This window comes from Pangasianodon hypophthalmus, chromosome 15, assembly GCF_027358585.1.
Source record: "Pangasianodon hypophthalmus isolate fPanHyp1 chromosome 15, fPanHyp1.pri, whole genome shotgun sequence".
Classification (NCBI taxonomy): Eukaryota; Metazoa; Chordata; class Actinopteri; order Siluriformes; family Pangasiidae; genus Pangasianodon; species Pangasianodon hypophthalmus.
In genome coordinates, this window is record NC_069724.1 from 25201216 (window position 1) to 25210679 (window position 9464).

The following is a 9464-nucleotide window of genomic DNA, read 5'->3' on the forward strand; positions in this document are numbered from 1 at the left end:
CACATCCAGCTCTGACTAATGTGTTTTTGTGACATTGATGATTAATTTTTAAATCCTTTCCTCTCTTCCTGGTCCCTCTGCGTGGTTGACTGAATCAGGCTGAATAAGCTCTGGGTCTTGTCCTGCAGTCACGCTTTTCCCAAAGACAAATTGGCGAGCGAGCCGGCGAGTTTCAGGGAGTAATTCAGATCATGCATTTTAATGAAGTTATGACTGTGAATTATGGCGCATGGGAACACCACGGCTGTACGGAACATGTTTTTTATCGCACTAAACGACTTCTCACATTATCTCTAAGTGATCAGTGTCGATTTTTAAAGCGACGTGGCGGAGAAGATCAAACGTCCAGGTCAGCACTGTGATTAAAGGCAAAGTCAGTCATTGTTCTTCTCCTTTCATTACCCTGACACGTGGGAGTGCAGGATGGAGGAACAGGAAAGGAACCGTGTGAAAAAATGTTCTTCCAGGTCTGTTTATTTTTGGATCTGTACTTCATATGACGAGTAGCATTGCTCAGTCTAAATTTGGGTTTTAACGATCCTCACTGGGACTTGAGTTCCTCCCTGGCTCTCTCTCCTTTTCTCCTTTCACTCATGTTCACTCCAAAGAGAGCGAGTCCTCGGATAGAATCACGCCCGTGGAGGATCTGTGGCCTCATTTTCATGTGTCACTGCGGTGTAATAGGCTCGGACAGCAGGAAAGAGACAAGACCTTTGAAAGCACATTAGCAGAAACTCTTTGAAGTGGAAATGGATGGACACCTCTGCTCGAGAACTTCACCTTCCTGAAGGCTGAGAGAGGAGAAGCTAATTGGCATGCAGAAGAGAAAAGGAGAGTGTTAAGTGACAGGAACGAGAGCTTTAACTTACAGGAGTATAAATATGCATGCATCCTGGATCTGTTACTCTTTTCTCCATAGATGATGTGCTACTCCGTGTCTCTGTCTGTCATCTGTTTCCAAAATCATTGACTATATAAAGGAAATTTTAGAAATTCTAATAAAACAGAGGTTTGAAGAGCTAAGATGGCTGTGCATCCTTCTGACTTTGTTAGAGTTAGAGTTAAAAAGGGTTCCACATGGTTAAAGATAGTTAATTATCTCTAGGGTTCTCCATAGAGACAAACCAAAATACTCTTGAGCGTTCTAGTTTTAAGCTTTAATGCTAACTGCGTAGGCGACCTGACTGTCACAGCTAGCACAACTTACGCTAACATTTGCACAATATAGAGAAATTTACGAATGTGCTTCTTTTGTCAGATAACAAAGAGCTTCTCCGTGCATTTTATAACCTCCAGCGCGGATGAAGTTGCAGCTGATTCCCCAATATCGTATTTCTTTTTAGTTCTTCCATGTTCTTTGTTCCTCATAGTTTCCTATTTATGTCCTAGTTTTAGTGTTCAAGGTTCTTTAGTTTTCTACTCTCTCATTTTCTAACTCCACCAGCTTTCTGTGTATTCCCAGTTTTCTACTTCTTCTAGCTTCCTAGTTCCCCTACATTCCCAGATCCCATAACTGCTCTGGATTCTTGTTTTTCCTGGTTCACCTTCTTTCATAGCTCCTCTACTAGTTTCTCTACTTTCCTACTTTTCATAGATCCCTTACATAAAGTTCTCCTGTTCCTCCTACATGCCTGGTTCTTTCTCCTACCTTTCTACTTTTCCTAATTTTCTACTTCCGTTAATCCCCGACTTTCTCTCTTTCTTTTAGTTCCGCATTGTTCTGTCATCAGACTTCCCAGAGTTATTCGTTTTCATGATTCACTTACTTCTTTTACTTTTTTAGTACTCATTCTACTTTTCTTGTTCTCCTACTTTTCTAGTTTTCTCATACCTTCCCTCTAATCCTTGTTTTCTAGTTCTCGTAGTTTGCAGAATGTGATACTTACACTGTAATGGAAGCCAAATTTACCACTTCCATTTGTCATTGTACTGTTTTTACGGACTTAGAATCTGTACGTGATTCTGACGCTAGATTACTTATCTGACCCACTTTCTCTGTTCTCTCCAACTCGCACTTTACACTCTCTCAGCTCCGGCTTTCTCTCAGTTCCAACATTTATAAAAACCCCTGCGGGTGCTGCAGCTTCTGCTCTTCTGTTGTTAAAGCACCGTTTTGATGAAATGCTGTTCATGAGGTACAGCACTTAAAATCTAATCCTTAAGCAGCTTCAAACCGAGTAATTAACACGGCTGGAGCAGGGAAGTGAGTGAAGCACGACACAGTGAGTTTCATGAGCTGTTATCAGTAATGAAAATCTCAACAAGACTGAAGCAATAGCTGGTTGAAATCCCAGAACATGGTGGAAGATTAAATCCCAAACCAGCAGCAGGAGATAAGAGAACTTACCCAGGAGTTATTCTGTGTAACTGTCAGTCTTTACGTCTTCTCAGTGATGGTATGACTCAGGAGTTTAATTCAGGACTCGGAGAAGTGACACGTCTTCATGTTGACGTTTAGCATGGCTTTACTGAGATATTATCATAATCGAATTATCCTCTCAGCTCTGAAAATCATTGGTAGTTGTTTCTGTGTAACTCTTTTGCAACACTTGCTCCGCCCACTTCGCATCACTAATAGCTTCCTGTAGCTGTAAGCTGCTCTATTTCCTCCATATCAAACTTCAGATCTAAACCAGGAAATAAACCATGATGTTTTCTGATGGTAAAGATCAGATGCATTTGAGAGGCCATTTAATGATCAGTAATCTGGAACCTTCCATCAGGTTTATCAACTAGAGCACAGCAGGACAAGCCCAAGCTCCATGCGATGGCTCAGTAACGTCGTGTTCCTCACTTGTTCATGTCAGGTTTACTTCCTGTTTCTCTCCTGATCAAACTCATTTTCATTATTTAAACTCCTGTCACTGTTGTGCCTCAGTAGCATGTTAAAATATTTGTCTAGCATCTTAGTGAAGTCTAAAGCAGGTGTAAGCTGTTTATCCTGGAGGATCGGTGCCCAGTCTCAGAGTCCTTTAGTTCTTCTCGTTCTCATAATTTCCTACTTTTAGTTCTCCAGTTCCTCTAAAGTCCAATCTCTCCTACTGACCCTTCCTTGCTGGTTCTCTTACTCAGACATCTGGTTCCTAATTGCTTTAGTTTGCTATTTTTCCTTGTTTTGTTCTACATGCCCACGTTTTTAACGGCTCCCCTACATTTCTAGATTTTTTCTAGATCTCAGAGCTCTTCTGGTTCCCGTAAATGTCTAGTTCCCCTAGGTCCCATATTTTCCTAGTTCTCATAGATCAACACTTGGCTAATTATTCTAGTTCCCCTACTTTTCTAGTTCTTTAGTTCCCCTTACTTTCCTGCTTCTTCTTCTCGCCCTTCTTTCCTGGTCTTCCTGCTTCCCCTAATTTCCACACTTTCCTAATAATCCAAGTGTTCCTAGTTTCTCCACTTTCCTACTTCTCCTACCTGTTTACTTCTCCTAGTTTCCCTACTTTCCTAGATCTCATAGTCACCTTTCTTTCCTGGTCTTCCTGCTTCCTTATTTTCCACACTCTCCTAATTCTCCTACTTCCTTATCTTTCCTACTTCTCATAGTTTCCAAGTTTTTCTCGTCCACACAGTTCCTTTAGCTCCCCCAGATTCCCAGTTCTCCTATCTTCTTAATCCGTCCAGTTCTCTACCATTTTTCCGAGGATCTGTCTGCCTGCTTGTGACCATTCTGACTATTGGAACAGGATAAATAAAGATTAGGCTCGGCTCTTACCTCCGTATTCCTTCGGCTCCTGTGTGCTATATTTCTTCTGTTCACTTTTTAACGAGAGAATCTTTTATAGGATTTTCATCATGTGAGTTCTTCATATTTCCTCTGAAGACTCCAGGAGACACCACCTGAGGCCACACTTTCATGATTCTGTGAAGCTCGTCTGTGTTCCTGAATCGGTTAAAGCAGATAGAAGCGCTGATGTCTGAGGAGATCTTGAAAGGATTGTAGGAATGAACTGAATCATTCCTGTTAATCGCTGTGATATTTTATAACTAGAAAGCAAATTTAGAATCCCTCATACATCGAAACATCTCTGTCATTCTGTATAAACGTATTTTTCTTTTTCTTTTAGAAAGCGTGATGTATTTTTCCATCAGCCCGAGTTAGAGAAGATGTTCTGCTCTACAGGTTTATTACACGGCAGTGCTACAGGTTGACAGGTTTGGGTTTCCGTACTGAAATGTTCGTCATTATAACAAATGATATTGTTTAAATTCAGAGCAGCGAGCTCATTAATAACAGGCTCTGGTGGCGGCATCATAAAAGAAACCTGTCTGAATTTTTGGAACAAATTCCTCTGACTCTGCAGCAGCAGCCTGGACCAATTAGGAAGCAACTCAAAGGGAGTCGACAATGAATATAGAAGCACTTAGTGCACATATCAGCCACCCAGCTATTAAAACTGACAGACGGCTAGTCATCTCGAGTTAATTGGAATTGTAGCGGTTACTCGTGCGTATCGTGAGCAAACAGAAGAGCGAGCGCCACTGATGAAGGAGAAAAGCACGAAACAAAATAATACAGCTGCTGTCTGGCTGAGTTTATAGCCTGTAATCACCACATCAGGACCATAAGCCATCTCCTCTTTAGCACCTCTGATTAAAACCTAATTTATATCAGCCATAAATACTGAAAAGTTTTGTTTGTGCCGAGCAACATCTGGTTAATTGCAACCGCCAACTCCGACTCCATCAGCGGCTCCGAAACTCCGCCCCTTTATTTCCATCCCTCAATTAAACAGTCGACCGGCTGACCTACAAGAGAAATCGAAAATAAAACTAAAATCAGAGCCATTAGAAGAACTAGAACTGAAAACAGAACCAGAACTAGAACCAAAATCAAAACAAAAATAAGAAATAAAATAAGACCCAGAACTAAAACAGAACCAGAACCAAAATTAAAAACCAGAACAAAAACCAGTACTAAAGAAGCAGAAGCAAAAAAGAACTACAAGTCAAAATCAGAACCATAATCAGAACTAGACCTAGAAACAGAACCAGAGCAAGTTAGCATACCCCAGTGCATGAGCACAAAAGCTCGTACACACCGCAGTTTGCGTACAGTTTTTCACCTCAGTTTCAAATTTTATGAATCTTTATTTGGACCTCACTTTTTTAACGTAAGAACAAATCCATAGTATTTAAGATCAAATCAGATCAAACAAATGTTTCTAAATGAGCTGGAACAGAAACTATCATCACAATCAGAACCATCACTAAATCCAAAACTAAAATCAGAACAAAACTATTATTAAAATCGAAACAAAAACATTAAAATCATTAAAATAATGACCAGAAATCAAACTAAAATCAGAAGCAGCACTAAAATAAAAACCAGAACTCGAATTCAAATCAGAATCAAAGAGCAAAAACTATATGTCACATCAGCGCTAGTTACGGTGATCAAGTCCAAAATATCACAGCCTCACAAAATGGCCGCCTTGGACTCCATTTCCCAGCAGCCACTGCCCTAAACCTTACCCTAACCCCAACACTCATTACTCCGTATGATACGGACCTGTTTTCAGTTTTCACCTTGATTAGTTTTGTTATTTAAAATGTAAAATATAAAGTCTTCTCACTTCTGTAAGTTGCTCTGGATAAAAGTGTCTGCAAAATGCCATAAATTTAAATGTAAATGTAAAAATTAAATACAAAAGTAACTGTTATTTAAATATTATTGTCCTGATGTTTTTGTGTGTTGTGTACAGTCTGTTGTCGCTCTTGTTTCAATCGACGTATGATTCTTGTGTTGTTTGTCTGTTGTGTAGTTAAAAGCCTGAGCTTGCATCCGTCTCCAAAACTTTGTGACACTATAATTAAAATCAGAACAGAACCAGAACTAAAATAAGAACCAGAACTAGAACTACAGTCAGAACCAAAAAAGAAAAACTAACAAAAACTATCATTAAGCTCAGAAACAGACTCGTTTATGGTTCTAACAGGGCAAAAAAAGCTGAAGCACTGGGGTGTGTAACGCTCCGGCAGCAGGTTGTGTATCTCTCAGCGCAGTGCCGCGTCACGCTGTTTGTTCTCGTTGTTGTTAAACTGCGCTGACAGAGAGCCTCGAGAAACGCCAAGCTCAATTAAACTCTGAGACACGGAAACAGGTGAGCAGAATTTATTCATCACCTGGAACAAGGACAAATGAAGGTCAAAGGACAAGGATCATGTCCTGCAGCGAGATCAGAGCGAAATAATTCAGATCAAGAGAGGAGAGACACGAGGGCAGACGGCGCTCCGAGCACGAAACGACTGCAGGAGGAGCAACGTGGTGCGGTGATGTCACAGTGATGTCATAACGCATCAATAACAACAATATGAAAAAAGTACAACAAAGAGAACAAACTTACACCATGACACTGCTGAGTTCTGCACTCTGATTGGTCAGAAGGTGTTGATTAGTTTTCTATAACAGCAGCTCTGACAGTAGTGCAGGTTTATATTAATGCTCTTGTTCTGATACGTTATCGTTTCTATAGCAACAGCTCATTCACAGGGACGTGGACAGATTTTAAAAACGTGTTTAATTGCTGATACAATAGGAGAAGTTTAGAGAACATTTATGGAAGGAGTCTCCAGTGTCAGCGCTTTGTAACAGTCAGAGGTAAAGCTGTAACTGGAAGTTTTCTGACAGAGGAGTTTACGCTTCTTTGCGGTTTCTCAGTTTGCGTATTTTTCTCTTACTAACATCGAGAGAGAGAATAAAGAGACGCTGGTGAGCGAACGACTGTTTATAGCTGCTGTAACGTAAGCGACAACAGGAAATAACTCCTTTCACAAACAGTGATTGTAACTATAAATTGATTAATTGCTGTGGTGTAAGAAGAATAAAGCACACACACACACACACACACAGAATCACTTCTTGACTCTCCTTATTTTCCCCGTTCTCACCTCGTATCACTCTGGTGTGTATTTTGTCTCGTTTTTCTCAGACGCTGATCGATTTGAAACCCTGTGATGAAGATCAGCAATAAATCAGTGCTGTGTGTGTGTGTGTGTGTGTGTGTGTGTGTGCGTCTGTGTGTGTGTGTGTCGTACCTGTCCTCATGGAAGCTCAGGAGAAAGCTCTGAGTGTGATCTCAACACAGATCTAATCCAGACGACTCGACACTTCCTGTCCCTGATGGAGTGGACGTCTTCTTGGACTGGTGTGTCAGTGTGTATATATGTGTGTGTGTGTGTGTGTGTGTGTGTGTGTGAGTGTGGGTTCTGTCCTTGGTGTGACCTGTGAAAGGAGGACGCTCAGCACAGCGCTGATTAATTACACTCAGTTATCAGAAAAAAACACGTCTGATATTGAAACGTCCCGTAATGGCCTTCATGTGACCACCAGGATCTGGGTAAAGACCTGAAAAGGCTAAAGTCTGGATGAACATTTTTATCTGTATGAAGTAACAGAACTTTCTTAGATCATTTATAACCATTAAAGATTCTATGTTGAAACCTATAACAGGCTGGTCAGAACCAGTTCCATGTAGGAGCCTAAGAACCCTTAAAGAACCCATGAAGAACCCTTTTTTCTTGCGTGCACCAAGTACCAAGACAGGTTCTAGATATTAAGAAGAAAATAATTAGCAATAATCTGGAGTTTGTGGAGCACATTTACTCAGTTCATACACACACTCCTCTAAAGAAGGTTTCTTACAGGGTTCTTTAAGGGTTCGCTGGAACACTAACGGTCCGTAGCTTCCATGTAAGGGTTCTACATGGATTGGAATGCTTTGTGGCAGGACAACAGTTTGTTATGTTAGCGTTCCCCATAGCGACAACTGAAGAACTCATGGGTTCTGAATATTTAAGACAAGTATATATAGTGTTTAGAAAAGGGCTCCATGTGGGTTCTTTGAATAATTAAAGGTTGTTAGCATCCTAAAAGGTGTTTCTACTTTTAAAACAATCTCTAAAAGTGAAACCGTCCTTTGGTTGTCCGTCCAACTTTCAATAACCCTACAACAGAAAAGGTTCCAAGTAGAACCTTGTAGGAACCTAGGAACCCTTCATTTTTCCAATGAACCTTTAAAGAAACCTTGAAGACCCTTATTTTCTAAAAGTGTTCCAAGTTCTAGGCATAAGGAAGAAATAAGAAAATAATGAGCAGTAATTTGGGGTCTGTTCTGCACACTTACCCAGTGAATACACACTTCAAGGGTTCACTGGATAGTTAAAGGTTTTCTGCTTCCAAAATTGGGTTGTAAATCTTCATCTTCTACCAGCATGACGATGCCCCTGTGCACTAAGCGTCCTCCATGAAGACATGGTGTGTGAAGGTTGGAGTGGAAGAACTCGAGTGTCCTGCACACTGACCTCAACCCCACTGATGACCTGGAACTCTGACTGAAACTCCAGACCTCCTCAGAGATGTTCAACAAGCAAACATGAGCGTGATGGTCAGATGTCCACAAACTGCAGGCCTTCAGCTTTCCCTTTAAAAAGAGACCAGAAAATATTTATTTCTTATCGTTTATATAAAACACACACACACACACACACACAATACAGTACTAGTGTCACTGAATGACTGAATTTAAAGTAAATCACAGCGGTGTGAAGCTCACACCTCAGCAGCGTGATTTATATTCACCTTTCCTGTAGATCTCACCTTCAAACAATTCGATTTAACGACCTGTAATTTAAATACCATTACGCTGGAGGGTTTCACTCAGCCGGCCTCGTCAGGTGCTTTATAACCTTGCCATTTGCTCAGGAACGTAATGTGTTAAAGGACCCAGATCAATAAACATGGATTTTTTTTCTTTTTTTTTATATAAATGAGACCTAAGCTGCAAAGAGCAAAGGTTATTTTACATTCCTCGTGGTTGTGATGTCACTACAAGGAACACATTTGCATATGTAAATGTAGCAGAGTGACAGGAATGAAAACGTATGTATATAATGTGGTATAGAAGTTAAAACTAAATCATTTCTATGTAAAATGGTGGAACAGAACAGAGAATTTCTTGACTAGGACACGGAAACTGTGGAGGTGATGTCGATCAAATAAAACCTAAACCAGACGATAACAGGAAATTAAATTCTGCTGATATATATTTATGCGTTTTTGCCTTACCTAGGACAAAAAAACCAAAAAAACAAAACAAAAGCCTAAAATCCACCAACACATTTGTTTTTACCCTCTGATCTCTTTCTGAACGAAAAACACTGAGAATAAATTATAGATGCAGCCTGTTAGGAAAATTAAAAACTGCCTCGTTTCTCCTCTGATCTCAAAAACGAGAATCAGCATGAAAAAAACTCGTCAGAAAATTGGAACAAAACTAAAACTATTAAATTTGTGTTTGTGCTCAATTTCTAACCCGATCAGATTTAACAATCAGAACACGAAAACTTTACACTCTTACTATTTCATCACAGAACAGGAAGTGAAGGCGAAACATTATGACATCATCACAAAACAGGAAGTGAAGGCGAAACATTATGACATCATCACAAAACAGGAAGTGAAAGCG